Below are 25,374 nucleotides of genomic sequence, written 5' to 3'. Positions count from 1 at the left end.
CATTAGCTGCTTGTAGCTCAAGGAACTTTTCTGGCTCTCTCAGAAATTTGATCCCCTAATGACTGCAGAAAGGGCATCAGGACAGAAAATAATTACAGTCTGTCAGACAGTCTGGCATTCAACCTTCCACATGGTCCAGCAGACGGTGTCAAAGCTTTGACCTCAAGGGGCTTTAAAGCACGTTGTCAGAAAATACTCATCTAAATGGTCTACAGAGCATCCTACAGCTGATCAATGTCTTAAGCGAGCAATACTTAGCAGCTGGAATGTGTTTGATTAGTACATCTAACCCCTGATTGATTGGTATTCTAAATAATTAATTGCCTTGTTCGTGGGGGAACAAAATAAAACTTTAATAAGTGACAAGGATCTTAGTGTCTCTGTAGCAGGCTACAGGGATGTTGGCTCTGCTTTTCCCTGGTAGCTTCAAATTCGCTTAGGAAACCACCTGTATTTCCACCCAGAGCTGCAGAATTTCACTGCTTTCCTAATACCCAAGGATTTGGCTCAGTGGCCATTACTTCACTTCCAGGAATTTTACATATTCTTTTCACTTATCTTTTAATCCAGCTGATGGAGAGGGACTCTTCATCAGGGACTGGAGTGATGGGACAAGGGGTAATAGGTTCAAACTGAAATAGGGGAATATATAAGGAAGATATAAAGAAGAAGTTCTGTGAGGGTGTTGAGGCAATGGAACGGGTTGCCCAAAGAAATGGTAAATGCTCCATCCCTGGCAGTGTTCAAGGCCAGGGTGAACAGTCTTGGGTGACATGGTCTAATGTGAGGTGTCCCTGCCCATGGCAGGAGGTTGGAACTGGATATCTTAAGGTCCTTTCCAACCCTAACTATTCTGTGATTTTATGATTCTATGATCTTTTTACAAAGGTGCAAAGTTTTCAGGCATTAAACCCTGAACATATGACTTTTAGCTATGAATACAACTAATATTCATTCTGCTTTTTAGACTAGGCTGCTGATCATCCCACATTAGACATCTGTGTATAAATTAGTCTTCCTTGGCTTTTCATTGCACCCACTGGAAATTGATACCTCCAGAAGGTGACTCATCTGGTCTGTCTTAAGATACATCTCTTTTAAGTGGGTTTGTGCGGTGACTCCTACCCAACATGTAGGACTCTATGTGCCCAAACAAATCACACACTGCCTTCAATCAAGGAACTGTGGAGTGACTCTGATCCAGGTTCACAAGTAGAAAGAGATATGCAGCCTCTGTTAACCAGATCTAAAGTCCTTCGTTAATAAAATCTGGAGGGACTCATTATTTCTGCAAGCATAGAAATGCGGGCACAACCTGTCCTGAACTGCAAACTAGCAGGACTGGAACAACCTATATCCCTTCTACAGAGATACCAGGATGAAGGGCAACAGATAATCATACCATGGTGTAGTCCTCACCCATCCTGAAATGTCCTTCTGGCCATGTCCATCACTTTCTAGAAGGTAAAAGGAATGGAATATCTGACAGAGTTAGCTGGGAAAGACTCATCTGAGCTTGGAAATTGCTCTCCTGTGATTAAGCTTCTCCCTTCTCTTCTCCCTCCACCTGCAGCGACCCAATTCCAACTTTAATCCAGTGCACAGTGTCTCACCAAGACCGAGATTCATCTTTGCAGTAAACAGATATTTCACAAATATTCCTAAATTTCTGTGTCCCAGGACATTCTCAAGTGCTTTTCCCCATATGGCACTCAGTTAACCCTGTCGGCCTTGGATTTGAGCACCAGAAGGTCAATCAGTCCAGCTGGGCTCTCAGGTCCTGAATTGTTTTAGATGAAGAAGAACAAGCCCCTCAAGAATCTACCAACATCCTTTTCTCTTGGCACACCAATGCCACCATAGGAGACACACCATGGCCAGGCTAAGTGCTGGCCAGTCCTGCCTATTGAGCCAGCCCCTTCCACTGCAGGTCCACGGCATGGAAGAAGCTTTGTTATATTGCAATCTCAACTTTAAAATCTCTTGGAATATAAATAGTAATGTGTTAAAACCATCTTTGCGTTGTTTGAGCCTGTGCTTTTTTCAGTCAGCACTACCACACTGCCACTCAGGTCACAATGTTGTTACTAGTGTCAGATTTATAAGGACCATCAGTGGGTGAAGTATCCTTGGAGAGGCTTTTTAAACAAACCTGATTTCAGCTTATGGAACCAGACCACCATTATGTCTCTCACCAACCAAAGAATGGGTGTTTATACAAGAGGAGGCCATGGATCAGAGGCAGAGAGCAGAAGCACAGACAGTGCAAATCAATATTTTTAGATAGTTTACTGTTAAATAAACTGTAAGACCAGGCCCAGCTGGTTTGCATCAGCTCCACCACCCTTAGTATCAATGGAAGGACAGTTCAGTTGTATTGGAGTTACGGATCTCAGCATAGTTACAGATAAACTCCAAACAGTTACTCATTAAGAATTTGGAAAGGGTATTCAGCTCCTTGGCTTACAAATAAAGGAACTAAATAGTAATTCAGAGATGAGGGTGAGATCCCCTTTGAGTAATCAAGGACTGCTGAGTGTCAAACCAGTCACAGGATAGGAAAGGCTGAGAAAGTTGGGGCTGTTCAGCCTGGAGAAGAGAAGCTGTGTGGAGACCTGAGGAGAGCTCCCAGTGTCTGAAGGAGGCTACAAGGATGCTGAAGAGGGACTCTTTATTAGGGACTGTAGAGATAGGACAAGGGGTGATGGGTTTCAACTTAAAACAGGGGAAGTTCAGGTTAGATTTAAGGAAGAACTTTACTGTGAAGGTGGTGAGGCACTGGCACAGGGTGCCCAAAGCATCACTAAATGCTGCATCCCTGGCAGTGTTCAGCGCTAGGTTGGACAGAGCCCTGGGTGGCATGGTCTAGTGTGAGGCAGCCCTGCCCATGGGAAGAGGGTGGGAACTGAATGATCTTGAGGTCCCTACCAACCCAGACCATTCTATGATTCTGTGATCGAGGAAAGCAGTTTCTCCATCTCTACATGCTCAACTCAGGGTCCTGCTTTCTGCGTGCAGACTCACATCCCTCCTATGCACAGCAAATGCCAAGAGGCAAAAAGCTTGGTAGCAGAGAAATAGAAACAGATGCCACCCTGTTAGCTGGCAAATTTAGGCAATTTTTTCCTACACTGCTGGAAGGTTGGCTGTAACGAAGTGGTGCGGTGGATGAGTTGTCTTCACTCTGCTGTGGAGGGCAAAGGAATTTGAGTCCAACCACAAGAAAAATGCAAAATAAAGCTCCTGCCAGGCTCGGCAGCAGCAATAGCATCAGGGTTGTTCACCTGTTTCCTTGTGAGTCATGTCCAACTTTTGAACATGCATTTCCATGTGTATCCAACACAGCCTGAGGTGGGAACTAATGAGAGGCCTGGTTTTGACATGTGTTGATATACACAGCGCAGTTGCCTAGCACAGATGCTGCTTTGCACGTATTTCTGCGCACTGGGTTTGTAAGTTAACGGGGGCTCTGGCTCAACAACGCTCACTTGGGATCTCCCCACTTCAGGCTCTGCATTCTGCCAATACCCTCCACAGCTTTCATGAATACATTAAATAGCTATAGGTCATCTACCTTCTGGGAGGATTACTCCAAGCCTTGTCTGATAACACAGCCAAAGAATTATAAAAGCTCAATCTTTTTAACCACTGAAGCTTACAATGAGCCTTTTTGTCACCTCTTAGCTCTCACGTCTTCTTCCTCCCTTCCTAGCTCTCCCATACAACTTTTTAAGGTTTAACTTTTTATTTACTTTTTCCGTTATTGAAATAGCCAGAATTGATTTTGGTTTTTTACTAATTAAGACACAGGAACTCAAAGAAACAATCAAGTTACCTGAAAGCTAAATAGTATAAATAGTTCCACTCTCCCCTGAAAGCCAAAACATGGGGTTTAATTGTCTTCTAAATCATAACGGTAAATGTTGAATCATAAGCTCAATTACACATCAAATTCAATGGGAATTTGGTTACATCACCTCACTTCTCAAAAACATAGAAAGGATATCCCTGCCCACGGCAGGGGGTTTGGAACCAGATAATCTTAAGGTCCTTTCCAACCCTAACTATTCTATGGTTCTATGATATGTGTCTGATGGCTGCATTTTTATTATTATTAGGAGAATATGTTTGTGCTACCACAGAATACTAAATTCCTGATGGGAATTACTATTAGTCCTACTCCAACTCTTATGCAGCAAGCATTCTCCACATCCATCTGTAATAAGATACAGTCTTACACCACTTATTTGAATTTAATAATCAACCTTTATTCCCCAACAGACACCTTATTGACTTCTGTTCTGCTGGCTTTTTGTCATTGCTGTCTTCACTGTCTTTCGATTTCCAAGTATTTCCTATGTATTTTCAGGGCAGCATTCCCATATAGAGGACCTCACTCATGCAGTCATTCCAACAAGTTCATGCATGAGAAAACATTCTGGCTCAAGTTTAAGATAAAGTAGTAACATAAGTCACTGCAAAATTAAAACAAATACCAAACACTATCATTTGTGTTTGATCTTAGCTCTGTAATGGATGTTACAGCCATTGGTTTATGCTGCTAAAGGAGTTTTGCAAGACTGGCTTTGTTTCCCTTTTTGATTCATAAGCTGAATCCCCCAGAATCAAACAGAAGCAGGTATATCTTGGGCTGACTTGAACGAGCTTTCTTACTGCTTTTCTTTTCACTAACAAAACAGCTACAGAATTGAACAAAAGAGAGGAAACAAAGGAGTGGGATCAACTGAAACATTTTACTTGGACTGATGTATCATGTTTTCCTTTCTGGAAGTTGGAGTTTTCCTTCTTGCTTTTACATTTTATTTCTTTAGGCCAACAGGCTTAAACCAACAGCTTCTACCAAGCCACTGAAATCTTTCATGTCAATGTTTTTCTAGTTTTTATTTTCTCTTCTCTGGGGGAGAGAGCTGCTAAAATATATGGATGTCACACCGCACTATGCGGCAAACACACTGCTCTGAAATACTATACCCAATTCTATTTATATGGCCATTTAACCGTAACATCAGACATACCATCAGCTGTAGCAAGGAATTAAGACTCAAACAGACTCAGTAAAAACTTATCCTGTCTATCTGTTGGCAGAGAAAGAATGAACTTATGGTAAGAAAGTCTCCTTCCTCTGCAAGAGCCATTGCCAACCTTTACTCTTCTGTGACCGCCTATGGATTTTTCACTGCACCAAGGACCAATGTGTCATGTCTATAAGTCCACTAAAAATGTATTTATATGTTTGCTTTGTTACCTTTTGAGTTCATGCAGAGAATTTACAGAGTCGCAGTTGTCTCCTAAGACCTAAGAACTGAAATTAATTGGTTCATCTCAACTTGAGGTTCATAGGTTGGCTGGCCCTCCTCAACCTGCATATCTATAACCTTTCAGTAACTCTCCCTTTGCTCTTCCAAGCCATGGACAATGGTGCAGTGCCCTGTTCCCCACTCTTTAATGCAGTAACGTACTGACCTTAACTTTCACAAAAGGAATAGAAGACCTAGGTTCAAAACTTGCTTCTGCAGAGGTGAGAAAGGATTTCTGCTAAACTCTGCCCTACTGAGTGATCTCAGAACCAGTTTCAAGGCTGTGTAGAAGGGGATGCTCTTTTTCCTCCTTACTGAAGCTTTTCACCTTTGCAGGCAAGAATGCAAGGCAGCCACGCTACCTGCAAGAACGGGATCACCACCTTGTAGCTTAGCAGTGAGAAGACCAATTGGCAGCACTGATTTCTCACCCAAGGTCTTTTCTGCACAGTGGGGAGAGATTCCATTCAGATAGGAAAGGAACACATATAACTTTTGTCATCGCCAGTGGGGGCTGGAACTAGATGATCTTAAGGTCCTTTCCAACCCTAGCTATTATATGATTCTATGATGTCCATGCAAACTTGTCACCCAGTGCTCCTTTTTCAATCCTCAGAGTGAAGCGAACAATTTTAAGGCAAGTGTTATGTGGTTTTATTGTAGGTGTGCCTTTTAAAATGAAAAGATTGCACCCTGGATGTGCTTGTTTCTCTCCACTGACTAAAAAAACAGTGTGTGGTGACTGTCTAGCTGTGAATATTTACATTTGATCAGATGCACCTAATCCAGGCTGGTTTTTCTGTATACTTTGTCATCTTCTTTTCCAAACAATACTTGCATTTTGCTAAGAAACCTCTTTCATACTATCTCAAAACACAACTTCGATAAAACCCAGGATGAAAAACAAAATCAAATTAAAACCTCCTGGTTTTAGACGTTCATGTCCCAGAATAGACCCTGAAATCTAACCTCTGCTATTTGGGCAGCCAGAGGGAGAAACAGACTATAAACAAAACTGAAACAGATTTTATTGGTTTTTCCCCATACAGGCTAAGCCACATGCAAAATCCAAATCAAACACAGAATATCAATAACTAACAACAAGTCAAGTGCATTTTCAAATGAATTCTCTCTCCGTGGTCTAAGGCGTTCCTGCAGTAAGTCAGATTAAGAAAGATACCTGCAAGTTATGCTTTGAAGTGGATTATGCCCATTTATGGATCCATTTCAATGTGTTTTCATACTGATGATCTCCATGGAATAAAGAAAGTTATATTACCCAACAGTTGTCCAGGGACTGTTGCCTCTGCATCATAATGGCAAAATGTTTTCTCTCACAAAAAATAACAGCTAACCTGAGGCTCCTATTCTTACTGCAACACTTAACATCTTTTCCTTGAACTTTGTATTCACATTTCCAGCTGACTGATCCACCACACCAGGGCTCTGAGGCCAGAAGTAGACCCGCAATTGGGGTTTAACCTAGCAAGTTTTGGCAAAAGCTGAGGGCAAGCCAGGGTTACACAAGGAGATACTATGAGCTACTCTACACACAGGGTAGGATTCATTTCTCATTAAACTCTTGATGTCGAGGACACCTTCACGTGAGCTCCTGTTAGTGCTGATGGAAAAAACCTACTGCTACCACTGGCTCCCTCCAGCTGGGATGAACTCCAATGTAGGAGTGCTTTGTAGGATACAGCCAAGCTAATACAGTTGCTGCAACATGATTGTTTTGTGTTCCAAATATATCCTCTCTGTGCAAGGAGATGCTTGAACTGGTGTGGCTCCTTCCTCTGTTTAAAAACAGCTAACAGTGAATAACTCAAGATGCCATGAAGACTCAGCTTATAGCTGTGAATCACAGATCCCTCCAAAACTGCTTGGATGGAAAACTCCTGAAGTATTTCACTACAGTCCCAGACTCTGTTTATACTCTGTGCTGCTTCTGTGTCTTGCGTTTTAACTTCCCTGGAATTTTTCATACAAGTAAATATCAGGAGGAAAGGACAATTCAATTTACATTTGGTGGGGTTCAAAGTCACTGTAATTGAATGATAATTTGCCATGAAGCATGGATGTGAGTCCTCATGTTTGCCTCTTGACCTAAAAGGATACGGCTAGTGGAAATGTCTAGCAGATAATTACTGCTAGGCTAACCCTGAGGCTTGGCCATTATTCACAGGTCAATCTCTCCAAGATAATTCCCAGGATAATACTACTGAGGAACACACTCCCCCTGCATAATGGAACACCTGCCTCTGTCATGAGAGCCCCGGGATGCAGAGCTGAGCTTTACCTTTGGTCTTTTCATTAAGCTTTCTTGTCGGGAAAAGGATGGAACCAGCAAAAGGGAAGAATAAGGGAAAAGTCACCTTGCAGTAGAAAACCTGGAGTTTTTATTTTCATTACTTATCAAGGCTATGACTTCTTATAGCATGTGCAAAGACAAGGAACACATATTCTCAGGTCATGTAGCAGGGTTGAGTGTTGCTGTTGGAGAAAGGAAAGGGACGGGTTTGAATATACAAAATATTTGCTATCCCAAAAGCATGAACTAATGGGCCTTGCTAGTCTATCATCCTCTTCTGTGCACAGGATTGTGCACATCTTTCACCATCAAAGACAACACATCTTTTAGAGTACTTACAACACTGTGAGGAGACAAACCCTGGGTGTTTCTATTTATATCCTACTGCTTTGAATGCCAGAAAGCCATTTGTCCTTATAAATTCAACTGCGGATGACCAAGAACAAAGATAAACATGTTGAAAAGCGATCTCAGAAGATCACTTAAAGTCATTGTTTTGTCCTCTTTTTGTCAAGACAAATATACTACCAGGACCTAGGGGCAGCAATCAGATATATGCTGTGTTTCAGGCAGGGTCAGGATGCTCCCTTGGCTTCTACAACACTGCAAGGCACATGAGTATGTGCACAGGACAGACCAAGTCAGAATCATGTGTGGGGGTGCTCTCAGTCTGCTTTATTCCCTTCATAGAAGTGTAGAGCTATAAAAGATCTCTAGAGGTCATCTAGTCCATCCCCTTGCCCCAGGGCAGGCTTAACTACAGGGAGGTCACGCCTGACAGATGTTTGTTTAACTTGCTCTCATAATGATGGAAACTCCACAACCACTGAAGATAATCTGTGCCTGGTTTTTAGTGTCCTCATCACTAGAAATCTTTCCTTCCCAGTGTTATAAATCCTCCCTTGCTGTTGTAAGACAAGAAACAGTAATGATCAACACCAGGAAGATGTACAAGGAGGGGTAAAGTTAATACCCAAGGCAGAGAAAGGGGAATGCAAGAAAAAACCTACAAGGGTCCAATAGGTTGATCTGCACTAGTTCATTTTGCAGCTCTGAAAGTAGCACTAAAGGGGAAAGTTTAGTGGTCCCAGTGCCAGCAATAAGAATAATAATTATTAATAATAATGCATCTGGTCAGAGTTACATAGTAAGGTTACATGATTAGTCTGATCAGCAACACAGAGAGGGGATAGGAAAAGGCATGTAAGGGTCTTAATTAATGCCACTTACAATGTTATTAATAATATATGATTAACTGTTTAAATATTAAAATATTTTATTACTTTCTTTTATTTTGCCATATTGCACAGAAGGCAAAAACATCATCTCTGCCTATAATAGCTTTTATGTAAATGTTACTGGTACATTTTCAACCCTGTATTGGAAGACCTAGATCTTGAATGTTCTGATTTACAATTTTATATAACTCTTTAATTCCACTTGTGTTATGTCTTTCAGCTCCTTAGCTGAAAGTATTGGAAGTATCATATATATTAGTATATATTAATTAGTGGGGTTTGTGTATTGTTTATTGTTTTGCTTCCAATTTGTTTAGAACATAGATCTGAATGAACTGGTTTGTTCTGGAGTAGCAATGTAGCACGGAACAACTCTAAAAGATGCTGGTTTCAATTGGAAACAGTTGGGAAAGGGGAAATCAGCTGTCAGTCTCAACTTACTACTACTGTAACTGGAAACAACTTTACAAGTACATTTGGTTAATTCATATTACTTTGCCAACACTTTGAAGTTACACTTTCCTCCCTCACTTCTTAAGTCAGCAAGAAACGGTTATTAAAGGCATCTCTTAAAAGAAATGAAACTGTCAAGATGTGGCTTTGAAATCTTTGAAAAGATGCCTGTAACGTATAATGCGCTATAAGCGCGTCTATTAAATCATAGCTTTTGCGGTTCTAACACAGAAATACAGGGAAAGAATTCTTTTCACATTGGATCAGTAGCTACACTGTAATAGGAAACACTTGGGCTGAAGGTAAAAATTGGCTAGAGTATGCTCCTTCCCATCTGCTTGTTATCCTCAGTTGTAGGAGCAGAGCAGGTGACCCATAAATATGGGGGGCTTTAAATGACAGCTTTTTGTTTGTGACTGTGTCATGATGAAGGGTCTTGTTTTAACTTTGTAGAGATACTCTTCAGGAATTCAACAGATACTGTTCAGGAATTCAACAGATACTGTTCAGGAATTCAACATTCAATAGCAGCTGTTAGTAAAGAAAAAAGTGATGCTGAGAGAAAATGAAATGATTTTCCCAAGTTAGAAAAGAAAAAGTGTTTTAAAACTTAAGAATTTGCTGGGCATTGTGGTACTAGAAAATGAGAAACAGACTGAAATCAATAGAGGAATTGATCAATTAACTTCCCCTGTCCCAGGTAAATGAAATGCAAAGAGAAGTAAAAGTACTGGGAAAGATAATGAAGAGAAAAATCTGTTTGGGTGCACAAATAAATCCAAGAGGAGGAGACAGACACCAGAGCATGGTCTATTTAGTATTGAAAGGCACAAACCAAGGACTGAAAGGTAAAGCTAAACAAATTCACACCAGAAGACAGATACAGATGCTGATTGCACTTAACCACTTAAGTACAGTTGCGACAGGCACAGGGGGGATCTCCATCTCTGAATGTGCTCCGTGGGTCTCTGGAAGATAAGAGTTGCCCACGCAGGAGTTTCTGGGCTCCAACTGGGAATGAGTGAAATTCCATCATCCCCATTAAATGGGAGGTCAAGGTGGAAGAGCTAATGGTTTCTCTGACCTCAAAAATTCTTTGAAATTATGAAACCATTAGATTAGGTTGCTGATTTAATTATCTGGGTCATTTGGAGTTGTGGGGTTTTTTATATAGGCTTTTAAATTTAATATATTGCTTAGTATAGTTGGAGTAGATACAATAATTAACCTTTAGTTATTTTTTCAAGACATAACACAGCTTCTCCTTTAGAGAAGAAGAAGAAGGCATTTTTGTGCATCTTAAGTGCCAGTTGGCATTCAGTAACTACAATGTGAAAAAAAACCCTTCGAAATCCCTTAATGCCATTCTCTACACTGCGTCTTCTTTTAAATATTTTGTCATCAAGAACATTAGTGAATTGCTTAATCAATTAAATATTTGTTAATTAAGAGCAATAAAGAAAAAAATCAACTTATGTAATTATAAGTGAATGAAAAACAATAGAATTATTATTAATACTAAAGACTGGCATTCTTCCCAGAGCTGTAAGTTTCATTTTACTTGCCTTTTTAAACCTAAATTCCTTCTCTGCAGTCCATCCAGCAAAATTCTTGGGGCTTGTTTTGTCACCAGGGGCTTTGAGGATGCGGGAGAAGTGGAAGGCTTTTGCAGAGATGTGCCTTGTAGCCTAACCAAATGAATGCAATGATTCAAAATTCTTTAAATCCAGGTTCTAGCAGAGATGTTACACAACAACAAAGGAAAAACGAAATTAAAGCAACTTTTTAAGGAATCTCCAAGAGATTTGACCTGAGATTGCATTTAAGTATGATCTACTGAACCTTTAGGGCAGATCTGGTTGCATATAAGCTTCACTGAAATAAAAAATACAACCAATATATGAAATTAAGACTTATTTCTTGACTTCAAGGTTGCTCAGTTACAGGGTTTTAGTCTATCCCATCAAACAGCTCTTTAAGTCAAACAGAATCCAAATCACCCTCATTTTCATGACCATCCAGGACAGTTCACTGTTGAGAATTGATTTGTTAGCGCAAAATGAAGGCGTGATTCGAATAATGATATCGAGTCTGCTCAGTGCTGCTCCGTGATGGAACAGCGTCTGATTTGTCAATATTCCCTTCTTGTGCTGGCCTGTGCTCACCTTAGCCCACATGTAAACCAGAAGGTTAGAGAAGATCAACAGCACTACTCTTACTTGAGAATGAAGAGGCAGTAACAGAAACCGAGAGTGCCCAGACTGCATGAGTGTGTCACTGCAAGTCATTAGCCTGAACACCTCTCTCACAGCACTGTTTCATCAGGGATCATTTTCTATCACCAGTGCTGCTATACTGATTCCACACCTTCATAAAGGAAGGGCTGTGGGCAACTGAAGGAGCAAGATGTTGGCTCCAAAGAGATTTGATTAGTCAAGTGGCTGGGAGAAAAGGTCAACGACATGGATAGCCAGTCTTAACACAGGTTTAACTGAGATCCTGTTACACAAAAGGTGAAGGTACGTGTTCCACTGTTTTATTTTGGCACAACCCATATATTTATTAATTAAAAAGCAGTTGCAGAATGTGGGAAGAAATTCAGCTGCTTTTTTCCTTTGGCCCCCAAAATCAGGCTCTCATAGTACCTATCTTCTCCTTACAATCTCTCTCATTTCAGCTCTGGCCTTGCTCTCTTTGCTGTTTCCTTTTCTTTTGTTTGCTCACTTCTCTCTAACCCTTTTATTCTGTGCTGTTCCTCCTGCTCAAATGTATTTTTTCATCTTTCGTTTTATAAATTCAGCTGTCTTAAGTCTCCCTGTTTCATTTTCTGGTGGCCGGCAGTGCTGGGGATCTGGTGCCTTTCACTTTGCTCCCTGCCTGTCAGCAGTACTAACATATGAAGCTTGATGAAATAAAAACAAACTTGCTGATAGGCCTGACCAGGCTGTGCTTTGATGCAATTAAATACTAATTCAGATTCAGATTTGTGACGGTTTGCAACCAATCAAATCCCAAGGCCACTTTGTCCTTTAGATACAGTTATATAGCGCTGTCCTTAACAGCAGCAGAAAAGGCATGTGGCTGTATGTATTTCCATGATGAATCATAGAATCATAAAATAGTTAGGATTGGAAAGGACCTTAAGATCATCTAGTTCCACCCCCCCCTGCCATAATGAAAGTTATTTTGTCTTCCTAAAAGCATCTCAGTCTCTCAAAGGGTCTGCTAGGAGACCTCCAGAGACAGTGGTGCTCTGCTGTAGCCCAAATACTCATCCTGAACCCTGAAAGACCTAACACTTTGTTTATTTCTTTTTCTAAAACAATTAGCTGTGGTTTTAAATGATTATAAAATGCTTGTGGAGCTGCAGCTCCCTGGTGGGATGACAGAACTGCATATTCCCATCACTGCTTTCCTGCATCGTGCAGAACTATTGTTTCAGGCTTTTACAATCCAAGACAGTATTTCTTTACCTACATACCTTGGTCAATTTTGCAGGCAGTTAGTTACCTGTATGGCCACACTTATACAGAACCCAGTTTTCAGTTAAACCCTTTAAAAGTGTCATAACCCTCTGCACCTTATTCCTCTGTTGTAACAGGGAAGCATAGCAGGGGTTGCATAAGGAGTACATGGAGCACTGGCAATTTATTCCCACTAGGAAGAGATGCATGTCTTCACCTACAGTGGTACAAGGGAAGTATCACACCTTTGAAGTGTGTCAAGATCAGACATCAGTCAAGATGCTCTAACCTTGGTCTCACCTAGATATTTTCCTGCTCAAAACACCACAGAATACTCCATTTGTTTTACAACAAAGTCTAAGAATCAGTAGGACTTTTTAGGGCCACTGTGAATATGCCAGTCTCGATTCCATCTTGGTATTGAAAAGTTTAACATCTGAGTGACTGTTAGGAAAAAAAACAGGTTCTAATTTTCACTCTGATCTTTTCTAATTTTTTTTTTAAATTTATTTAAATATTTTGTCACAAGCTTTGAGTCAAACCAGATTTTTTCCCATGGAAATTTCTGCCTTCCTGACCCTCTCTGTTGAACAAAGACTGATGATTCCTGGTTAACCATCGCTAAACAGAGACCCATGATTCCTGGCTAACTATCCCTGCTCATGCTTAAACAGGACAAAATCTTAAGCTTTTCTTTGTTCTTGGTTTGTGTATGCTTGTGTATTTGCGCATGTTTTTAAAGACCTTCATGTTCATTCACATCCCTACTCACGAACAAGGAGAAGACAAAACACAGACTTCAGAAGCTGAGACCCTCCCGTCAAAATAGCTGTCCATGCTCTCATATGCAACCTTACACTGCAGCAAAAACATGCAGGTTTTCTGTGTGCTGACCCCATCCTTCAGTCTGGCTCCTTGTGTATCAATATCACAGCAATCAACGTGCCATATATCACTCCACAGATCCTGAAGAAAGACAGCTGCTCAATGTCAGTGTTCACCTCCTGAGTTAAAAAACACATTTGGGGAGTTATTATTATTTCATAAATATGGTTTATTAATCCGGCAGGCTGTAATGTTTGAATTGAAAATGAATCCTCCTGTCTCACATGACTATTGATGGAAAATGCCATCATCAAAGATCCTGTTGGATGGTAAGTAAATTGTTTTCTTGTGCATAATAATTATTCTGCCAGAGAAGATGCTCAGCAATCCTCTGGATACACACATACTTTCACTTATTGCTACAACAGCCTGCTTGATGTATTTAAACTGAATCCTTATGAACTCCTACTGAAGTTGTGTACCGATGGTTTTAAATAGCAGCTACAGGCAGCCATGTAGCAGTGTGAGCATAACTGAGTATCATGAAGTACAAGAAGTCCCAGATAATTAAACCCTAAATGAAGCATACCTGTTTACAGGAACACCAGCACATGTAAAATAGCTTAGTATTTCACAATACAGTGAAATGGAAATGAATGGCAAAGTCAATAGAAATATTGACTTTTATACATGTTCCAAGCCTGATCTTTGAAAAGCAGTGAGCATATCACTAAAACATTTCTACTAAATCCTTGAAAACTGCTAGGAATGCCATAACTATTTAACAGAAAGGGAACATCAAATGTCCAAAGGTTAAATATTTGCTTATTTAGGGGTTGATTACTGTAGAAAAAAGGCAAATCAATAGTCAGACGATTGTAGAGTTTGTAGCATCCTGCATATATCTTGACAACTTATTAGAAACAGGGTATATATGATTTCAAATAGCATTCTCTCAATGTACTCCAGGATTTTTTTTGCATATACTTTTTGAACCTTTTCTCATGCTTTTGCCCCTTGCACCTATTAATATAGAATTTGCAATTTATTTGTCTTTATCAGCAGAGAAACTCGAGGATTGAAAGGGAAGAGTTCCACAGTATCCTAGTTAAGATACAGCTTGGGATTTGTTTGTGTCCTTCCAGACAGATGCCAATTAAAATAAAGGTGGGGGGGAAGGTATAACAATAGCAAGGTATTGATTGACAAGTGCTATCGAACGAGTCTTCCTTCAAATATTTTATGAAAAGAATTCTGGATTTCATTAAATTCTGTTTTCAATAGCCATCTCTACTCAAACGAATGCATTCAGAGGAATTAACTGTTTCTGTCCTGCAGATCACGTACCATGTTCAGAGTTCAGTTTCTCGTGGCAGGAGGCCTCTTTCCCTCTTGCCCTATCTGCAATAGGAAGATAAGAGGCAGGTGGAAAGGTCATGCATCCTTATTATATGCAAAGAGCAAAAGTATTTGTAGAGGGCTGGGTGCATTTTTAAAGACCAGCTTAAAATATGTAATTGCTTTATCTGCTGATACACTGAGGATTGTGCTATCGAGGCCACACAGGTGGGGAAAAAGAACACTCAGAAAAATGCTTAAATACCTATTTTGCAAGCTGCACAGTGAGCCTTCTCACTGTGTAAACTTCCTTAACTCCTTCTACAGGCATGAAACTTCAAATTACTCCTATCAGCTGAAGGCCACCAAAGAGCAATGGAAGGTGACATAGCAGAAGATTGAGGCTCCCACAACCCTTTGGCACAAACACCCTTCATCCCCAGTTTGTGCATGTTTTACTAATATATGGTGATAGGGACTCATGCAACAAGCAGGGATTTGGAGAGGAAGAAGAAAACTTTTCATACAGATGTAATAGTTGCAGCCACCAAAAATGGCACAGATGTAGATACAGAGAGGACAAGACAATGTGCAATTCTCTACAGAGCAGTAGTCAAGAGATGACCAGTCTGTCTACCTAGGTACAACTGCAGCAAAACCTGAAGAGAAAATACAATATAAGTATCCTACTGTTGTGAGGGTTGAAGAGGCTGAAATTGCTATTCTGGCTCAATGTAGAGTTACCTGTGAGGACATGATAGGTATTATGGATATTATAGGTCTTCTACTCAAACCTCAGCCATGATACACACTCTCTTGACTTCCTACCTGCAATCATGCCTGCTTGTAATACAGAAACAAGGACACAAGTGCAAACATTTGTTTCTCGACTCATACTACAGGTAGGAAAAGCAAGCAAGGATAAAGGAATGGAACTAAGTGGAGATGAGAAAGGTGGGAGCAGAGGAAAGGAAAATCCTGATGAGTATGTTAATGGTGTCCGTATGGCCTATTTGTTGGCTGGCAGTCTGTGTTGAAGCAAATCACAATGCATTCTGATTAGGAAAATTCAAGAATGGGAGAAGCTACTTGGCCCATATCTTGACCACTCAGGCAGTCTGGATTTGGCTGTGGTGTCCATCATATTGCTGTTATAAGCAACCTGAGTCAAGGACCCAGAAGGATTAACCTTCTCCTTTACAGGGATATTATGAAGTGGCTGATAACAGTTCACTTTACTGTTAACGTACAGCAACCGCACTGGTATTGGATATGAAGGGAACTCACAAGGATGGAAAAGCCACCAGCCAGGAATCTCATCCCACTTCTCTGCATGGGGATATCTAGTACAGAACAGGCAGTGCTAAATCCCCACCGTAAAAGTGATGACATGGAGAAAGGAAACTTCAGCTAATGTTTATCTGAAGCTAAATGTGAGTGTCAGAAAATTCAGCCAACCTCCCCTCACACTCTTTCCAGGACTTGTCAGAGAAGGTGAATTTGCCCACTCTAAGAAGTAGATAAACAGAGAAACTCCTTTTCCCACTAAGACACCTGTAGTTACAGATGTACCTTTTGATAAAGACAAAGATGTGCTTCCCAGCTTTGTCTTTGAACTTTCCTTTTTTATGGGTTTCATTCCTAGAACCACAAAATAATTCATGTTTGACCAGGACTGCTCGAGATCTGTAGTCAAGCCCCTGTCTTCGGCTCAAAAGCAGATCCACTTAGATTAGGTGTTTCAAGAGCTTGTCCTACTCTTTGGGTGGAGATTACCCGGTAATCTGTTCAAACATCTGATCATCTTCATGTGGAAAAAGGTCAAACCCCCCTGTTTGATAGCTGTTATTTTTTAACCACTTTGCACCTATTAAACAATCTATTCTCTCGTAGACTGGCAATGGTAGTGACTTCAAACCTGAAGCTACCACTTCAGGTAACTACCTTGTTAATTCCATTATAAATATCGAATTTCTAAAGACATTTTTGGTTTCTAGCAGTGCTCTATGCCTCACTTCACATAATGTAGTTATCCCAACAGGTTTATGTCTGACGAAAATAATTACTATGCACATCTGCAAATATGCTTTTATGCTTGTTCCACCTCTAAAAACAGAATCAGCTTTATTTGACAGTCTTGTGGTGTTCTATCCTTTTCCCAAATCCTTCTGATATATCATCATGCAGCAATGCCAACCATGCATTATAGAAATGATCCATGTCTGATGAAAGGGGTAGTGTACTAATATATTTTGAACTAAAGAACAGGGTGCTGGAAATCAGTGTGTGTAGTGGAGGCTGAAAGGGTCTGAGTACATCACCTATTCACATCCTGGGCCCATTTTCTGGGAAGAGTGATCATTTGACCTCTCCTTAACAAAAGAAACCAAGACACTTCCCACAAACAGCGCTTGTACTGCCTCATGGAAAATACTCCTACTTAGACATATTCTCCTCACAGAAATTCAGCTGTGTCAAGAGCTCCAACAGCTTGAGAAGAACTGTTAATAAACACGATCAGTTATGGCTGCTGGTTCTTGTCTTCATCAACCCCCCCCCACTTGTAGTAAGCAACAGATTTCACTTTCATAGGAGGTCTTTCAACCTCAGGGTCTTTGAGAACATAGCACCAGCAAAACAATAGCCTTGATTCAGTAGATGCCTTACAGGGATTCCATGTGTGTTTATTATGGAAGCTCAATGTGCCTAGTGTGCAACCAAAGATTATTTTTCTTCCAAAGGCCAAGCTTGCTTGGAATTCTGTTAATTAAATGCACTGTAGAAATGTCAGCCTTTACCCTTCTATATATATAGCATCCTTTGTCCTTCACATAATGATTTTAAAGTGTTCTTCAGACATCATTTGATAGAATAATAAGATATTATTATTGAATCTTTGTGTCTCCTATTGTCCCAGGAGCACTGACCTTGCTTTCCCAATGCATAGGTCTGTCTACCAGGCTAATCATAATGATATCTGAGTACCTCAGAGTTGATGCTTATATGGCAACGATTCTGCAGGAGCTTGACATCGGCCAGAGGTAGTGATAAGCTCCATTTATTGCTCCTGTGCATTTCTGCAATGTTATAAGTTTATTTCAAATGTAAATCCCCACCCTGGTGACATGTGGGGAGATGCATGCATGGTTCAGGTAACTCAAATTCCCACCGGTTGTCAGAGTTCCACATAGAGGTAAGCAGTAGATGCGATTTACAATGAGAAAGCATCCACGGGGAACCAAGATGAATGAATCCCCCATTCACTCTTTTCCAGCAGATATGTAGCACTGATTAATGTCTTTGAACTACTGAATCACTATGGAAATAACCCTTCATTTATGCCCTTCACTTTCCTTCGCCAGGACAAGGTATTAACACTGTATGTTTTAGCCATGGAAATCAGATACTAACACATCTTCCCACCAGTATTATTTTGTTTTCCTTGACTGGTATTTTGTATAGACATACCTATAAATACCCATGCACACAGCAGGGTATATGCAATACATCTGGCAGGGAATGGTTACCCCCGGCACTGTACCGATTCTTAATATAATCTTGGCTTGTTTCCATAGCTGTCAAAAAGTCTAGGTTAGCTTGATAGGTCCCTTAAAAAGCACAGTTTGTGGCAATTGAGTTTTTATTGCTATTTTTAAGAAAGTCCTGACACTTAGGAGGGTTTTCTCCTCCAGGAATGAGATATTTTAATAGCTGCTGAGCAAATTATGATAAAATAGCTCTTATCTGGAGATATGAGATATTTAATGGCATCATCAACATCCTTTGCATATCTGCATATCTGAGAAAACGTCCAAATTTTACCACTCAGAAGCTTTTAATTTCTTTTCTTTTCTTTTCTAAAAGGGAATCTGAGTGCTCAAGCATCACCTCACCACACTCTTCATTTGTCCTGAAAAACCTTGTTTTTCTCCCCTAACACAGCAGAGATGCCTAGGCTATGGTTTCTTTTATTGAAATCTCTCAGTGAATCCCCAAAACAAAAGGAAGCTTGATATAATGACATTACTGCTATACCAATCTCTACCAAATCAGTCATCTACAGGCAGAAATCTAAACATTCCTTAAATACATTTATTTTAATAAAGACATATCAAGAGAAATCCGCCTGTCACTGTTACAGTGATTTGCCCAAAGCTGAAAGAATTCAGCCTAGTCTCATTACTATATAAACACAATAACCTGAAATATGCAGTTATAGCCTGGACCAAGGGAGGATTACAAACATAGGCTTATTGTTTAAAACCAAGTGAGAATCACTACATCCATGAAACATAAAGTTATACTTGGAACCCTATCCAAGTAAAGACATTATCCTGCTCTGGATTTCAAAACCAGAAATGCCGTAGGACTTTTAGCTTTATCTTCACAAGTCAGGCCATTACTTTACAGCTCTTCCTGATTTGGTTTTGCATTTTGAAGTACGGAGTTCCTGACTTGAAGTTGTAGAAATAAATTTAATTGTATTTCTAAATCTTTATCTATAGCTACTTAAAGTCTGGGTATATGTGACACTTTAAGAACATTTCAGATTTCCATTAATTTTCTTTTGCTCCCTTTGAAATACTTTGGGATGTGCACTCATTCGTAAAATTGAGGTAGAGGATTCTGTGGCTGACAAGTTCTATTTATTATTTGTTAAGCACAAATGTCTCACAGGGCATATTACAGTTCTAACAGGCATCTTGTGCAGCATCATCAGATGAGTCAGAAGAAGTAGATCCACATGATGTTGTAAAATCGGAGTGGTTAAGCTCATTCAGCAAAAGTGTTGGTGTAGGTCAAGATAAAGTTGTCAGTTTGGAAGTCAACATACAGTTTATATTTGTTGGGGGAAAAAAGTGTTATCTTTGCTTGCATTGGGAGTGTGGAAGACTTAAAAAGTGAGTATTGGTAAGATATTTGGTGAGCTGGAGTTGCTGGTGAAACAGAGAATGGAGGGTCTGTAGTAAATAGTACATTATGCTAAGTGGTATACAAGCTGCCATGAAATTATATTTAGGTTATTTCTTATATTTCAAATGAACTTCCAGAACAGCACATTAACATTGACAATGTCATTTGTTCAGGCTTCAGGAACTTGGGATCATTTCTTGTCTTGATTCAATCACTTTGGTTAAATCTCTTGTTAACAATGCAGAAAAGAATGGATTTTCCAAGTGATCACTATTTATTAGACAATAAATTTAAAATGACAGTGTAAATATAATTTCATGGTTTGTGCTCTTTCCATTTCTTTAAAGAAAAAACAAGGATGGAATCAAGAGACAAATAACGATGCTTTAAAATATCACGAGGAATAGCTTGATTTATCAGCTCCACTTAAGTATAAACACACATTGAAAGAAAATGACAAATGCATAAATCCCACACCCATGATAAAGTTTTACTTTTCTCTAATTTTTGCAAATACATTTAAAAAAAAATGATAGTGTACTTACATATTTCAGATCCTCATCTGTCTAAGAATAGAAAGCACTCAAGTCATGTGTCAATAACTCAGGCGGTCTCTTCTCAATCCCCTTTTTGTGTTCACCATCCACAAAAATCAGTGCGCCACTGCAATGGTCCAGCCATTCTCACTACAGAAAAGGAGCCAGGTTTTGTGTGTCAGAAAAGACTGGCATGGATTTGTAGAGGTTGTTTGCATGGCAGCTGTCAGGATTGTCCATGTAGGATCCTTCATAAGTTTAAAGACCCACATTCCCCCTGTCTGGGAGCACTTAACTAAAGTACCTACATCAGAAGCATGTTCTCCCCAGGCTACCATTTCATCAGGCAGCAACTGGTATCTGTCTTCATGTCTGTATTGATAGGGAGAAATGTCTATCTACCTTCATATCTACAGGACAGCCATGCCCAAGCTGCCTTCCCGTGCTTTGATATCCCCAGGAACCTGGGCAACCAGAACAGAGTTAGGGCATGTTCCAGGCTAGCTCCTACTCAAAGATATACAGGGCATGCCACCATCCATGGGTGGCTTTACAGTTTAGATATGGTCTCAAAGGCTAAATAAGGAGTAACTATACACCAGATATGAGTAATATTAAATTGGAACTAAGTTACTATGCACACATACTTAAATATGAAGAAAGAGAAAGTATGTTTTTTCATGGGACAAATCTTTAACAACAGTTGTTTTCTTCCTTTCTAGACTTCATGCATAATGCTGGCTATAAAACATATTTACTTATTTTAAGATACCATTAAAATATTGAAGTTTTTCTAGACTTATATTGGTCTTCTTTAAGAAATTAGAGGAGAGAGACTCCTGTTTCAGACACCTGGATAAATCCAGTTGTTTCAATATGCATAAAAAATGACTCTCAGTCCCATGGTCCATATTGTGCAGACACACTTTACGTTTAATTTGGTAATATCCTGAGCATTTGGGGGGGGATATTTAATGGGGACTTGACACCAATCCTCAATTTTGTAGGCACTTAAATCTCTATATAAGTTTACTGGAAGGTATATTTGGTAATGTCACGCCGTTTAATGACAATGATCACAGGTGCAATGTGTGGTGCAGCAATGAAAACGAGCCAGTATATGATCTTGCCAAAGGCCAACAGCTTCTGATAGATCACAATTAGCATGGCCCTCAGTGTTATTCAAAAATACCCTTGAAAAACAGGGACTGCAGATGTGAGACACAACACAGCAAACCTCTACACACAAAACTGCCCAGTGCCGCTGGAGATGCCCTAGTTATTCTGACTGCCATCCAGAAAGGCATGGTTTTCCTGCACATCCTGCATCATCTTTGCCAGTCTCTTAGATAGGTTTGGGCATCAAGAATGGCTTTGGGCATCTCAAATTAAGTTTATTATAAAATTAATCACACACTAAATCACAAGTTATGCAGTGATAAGAGGGATCTTGAGATCCTCCCTTAGTATTGCTACTCCCCATCTATAACGCCAGCACACCACCCCTTTCCACAAGTACCGCTTCAGGGAATGGGTGGCATATCAAAATGCCACCACTTTCATGCTATATGCTGTTTATGCACAAGCACACATGTTGTATAAGGGCTTGGTTGTTTTTCTGGTTTTCTTTTTTTTTTTCTTTTAATTAATATTCTTGCTTTTTTGTAAAAATTAAAGCAATTCCAAAAAGCCATTATGTTTTGATTGTTAGGAGCTGACATAAATGGATTCCAGTAGAGATAATGCTGTAAATGTTGATCATGTTACAAGTTGGCCCACCTACTGTCGCTTCAGGAAGCAGAGGTTTAAATATAAATCTCCTATTTTTAACAGAGTTAATATTAGAATTGAAGGAGGAGATGTTCAGCTGGGGTAAATAGTAGCTTCACTGATCTAAGTGCCACTATGCTGATTTACAGCAGCAACAGAACTGTCAGAAGCAGTGTATCTTCTCTCCACCAACAGCTCCATTAACGTATTTATAATATGAATTCTCTAAGGAAAAGAAAAATCATAACAAAAAGAAAAGATGAGATTATTCAAAGGTATCTGGTGAGCCATGACAAATTTCTGTGAGTAAATGAATGGAAATATGTGCCTTAGTATGTGTCTTAGTCCACTAGATTGCTTCAAATCCCTGCGCCAAAATCTGCATGTTAAATCACAGTTTTGCTTACAATGAGCAGTATATTCCAGCTATAATTAAAATAAAGAAAATTGGTTCTGGATACCTCCTGATAATAAAAATTATGTTAAAAAAAAAAAGGACAACAAGCCAACAAATGAAACCCCAAAGTATTAAATTAAAGTATTTTCTATCTACTCCAAGCATTAATTTATGTTTTCTTTTCGAAGTTGCATTTCCTGGACTACTGTAAGTAAGATTATTATAAAAAATAAGACCAGAACTGTCAGATTTTGTTACCAGATTTGAAATAGGAAAAAAAATCCATATTTGGAAGAACAATAAAAAGAACAAAAACTCCGTGATGTTTAAAACTCACAGTTGTAAGTACCTTAATTTACCTTGAGTTATTAAATATTCTAGAGTTAGGTATTAATTTGGTGTGTCTCCTCCACAGTGCTTGGGCTTTATAATACTATCTAAACAAAATTACAAAAATCTAATCAGTTTAACCCAAAAGGAATTTCGCTTCTTCTCAAAAACTCCAACTAAAGGAGCCGAAGTTGTGTTTTCTTTTTAAATGACTTTCTCTGCCTTTAGCTTAGGTGTTTAAAGGCTCCATAACGAAGCAAAGCACAGAGGGCTGAGACTATGGGCTTTAGGGAGATTAAGGGCTGCAGAGCTGTTCACTTTATCTTACATTAACCTGCCCAAGAAAGCAATTCCCTCTATAGCCCCTATGCCCAATCCCCATAAGTGGAGACATATGGCAGTTCTGTGATACAGAGAACACACTGTGGTAGTTTTATTGATACTGGGACTGCTTCGTAGCCAGTGTAAGTCTTCTCTGCTCAGGTATGAATTGATCCCATTGACTCTTGGCAAAGGGAGACTAGCCATAAAGGTTAATATTGCCCTTGAAATATTCCAGTCCAATTCCTGCTCTGAACTGCCCTCCAGAGGAGCCTTTCTCCACTGACTCCAGGGAGATTTGGTGATTAAATTTAAGTGATTAAATTTAAGCTGGATCCTCTGCCGATTTGGTGGGATCGATTTGCAATTGAATTCTTTGGTCTTTGTGAAAAGCTGGTCCAGAACTCTCAGAAACCCATCAGAAGTAGCAACAAAAGTGGTGCAAGCTGTGCATGGCCACCACTGCCTTCTCATCTGGTACAATGTCAAGATAAGCAGTCTCTCCCTACCTCGCACTTCTGCCTGTCCATTATCTAACCTAGAATGGTAGCCATTAAAACATTTCAAAACCCAGATTCCAACTTTTCCACATTGAATTAACATGAAATTGCTGGTTAACATGGACTACCCTGATTGGGAGAGCTGCTATGTGCCTTGGAAAGACCTTGCAAAAGGGGTTTTCAGCTCAGATTCTTGGCTAAAGGATGAAAGGCATTGGCTATGTGGCACAACATTGCACGCACACAAGCACACAGCACTCGTTTCACATTTTCTCCTTCCCTCCTCAGATTTCTCTCCTCCAGCCACCAGCTTCTCAGCTAACCTTGAAACTGCAGGGAATTTCATTCTGTGGCTTGTGTTTCCTCCAAAGCAGAACTACAGGGCCTCAGTCCCTCCCTAGAAATTATGTCTCCTGGAGTCATTATTCCCTCTCGGCCTCAGACCACTTCCTGCAATTTCAGAACCACTGAAAACATCAGTTTCAAATGAGCGATTAACCCATGAAGGTTAAACCAGCCTGGATCCACAAGTGTTCCTTAGACGTGCATTCCTTTTCTCCTCTCCCTGAACTTTGGTTGAAATAAGACCAAAGAGATTCTTCCTCAGATAGGTTTTAGCCCATTTTAGAGCTGATTGTCTTATTGGTCATTGTTTTCTTTCACCTCCAGCTTTCTGCTGTAAACTACTATTTAGCAAACCAGCCTTCCTGAAGAATCCTGGTGACCTGTAAAAGCTAAAATGTTAGCGATCGAAACCCTTGGGTATATCCACAAATGACTGAGTAAGGCTGGAGGCACAATGCCAGATGAAGAGACGACAGACCCATTTATCATCAGTAGGAACAGGCACATTAATTGGCCACGATACAAGTCCCGTCCTCCAGGATTAACAAAAATCTTCTTGATCCTGAATATACCACCAGAACATCCTTTATTAAATAAGATGAATAGTACTGAGGCCAAGGGTTGCCCTGCTTCAGCTGAGAAAGCTCAATTATTTATGGATACTTCACTCGCTAAGACACCAACAGGTTACCAAGCCTTGTAAAGAGAGCTTTTTGGTCTATTGAATAAAGGTTATTATCCTACACATATGCATCTTCTGTACCTTCAACAGCAGAGAATTGGAATCATTTGAGTTTTATAAAGCTTCTGGTCTGGGGGATGATGGTTGAACTTTGGAACAGACTACACAGAGAGGCTGTGGAGTCTCCAACCTTGGCAATACTCAAAACCCAATTGGAGACGGCCCTGAGGTGTTGTAGCTGACCCTACTTTGAGCAGTGTGGGTTGGACTAGGTGATCTTGAAGGTCCCTTCCAGCCTCTGTCATATTCTGTGGTTATGAATCCTGAAGACAAAGCCACACAAACATATTCCCAGGTTTCTGTCCCTGCACTGTTCTTCCATGCACTCACACAAAAGCCAAAATACTCATAACTGGCCACTGTTGCCATCTGCCTTTAACACGGAAAGAGAAATCTCATCTTGAGAGACTCTGATACCAATTTTCTTGTGTACTCCCCAACTGGGCATGTGAAAAAGGAACCAGTGGCCTTTGCTTGGTGTTGTACCTGCAGAATTCCCTGCAGGTAAGTGAACTTGGCTGCAAAATGGGAACTATGTGACCCTATCAGGCACAGCTGCCATGCAAATATTG

At 40.0% G+C, this 25,374-nt stretch overlaps 1 protein-coding gene across 11 annotated transcripts in view; it reads right to left on the bottom strand.

The window, feature by feature from the left end:
• The window catches only part of TENM4 (teneurin transmembrane protein 4), a 759,599-nt gene that overhangs the window by 499,994 nt on the left and 234,231 nt on the right, over positions 1 to 25,374 (bottom strand). For 10 of the 11 annotated variants that reach the window (XM_061458042.1, XM_061458041.1, XM_061458044.1 and 7 more), the window contains one exon: positions 20,407 to 20,547. The exons of the other annotated variant lie outside the window; for it this stretch is intronic. The gene's annotated coding sequence lies outside the window, so the exon portion shown is untranslated. The remainder of the gene's footprint in view (positions 1 to 20,406; positions 20,548 to 25,374) is intronic. 11 annotated transcript variants of the gene reach the window in all.

Source organism: Pezoporus flaviventris, unplaced genomic scaffold (assembly GCF_033815535.1).
Source record: "Pezoporus flaviventris isolate CSIRO_AGI_PZ_B2104156 unplaced genomic scaffold, CSIRO_AGI_Pfla_v1 ptg000025l, whole genome shotgun sequence".
Lineage (NCBI taxonomy): Eukaryota > Metazoa > Chordata > Aves > Psittaciformes > Psittacidae > Pezoporus > Pezoporus flaviventris.
Note: the sequence above shows the minus strand (reverse complement) of the source record. Positions and strands in the feature narration are given on the sequence as shown.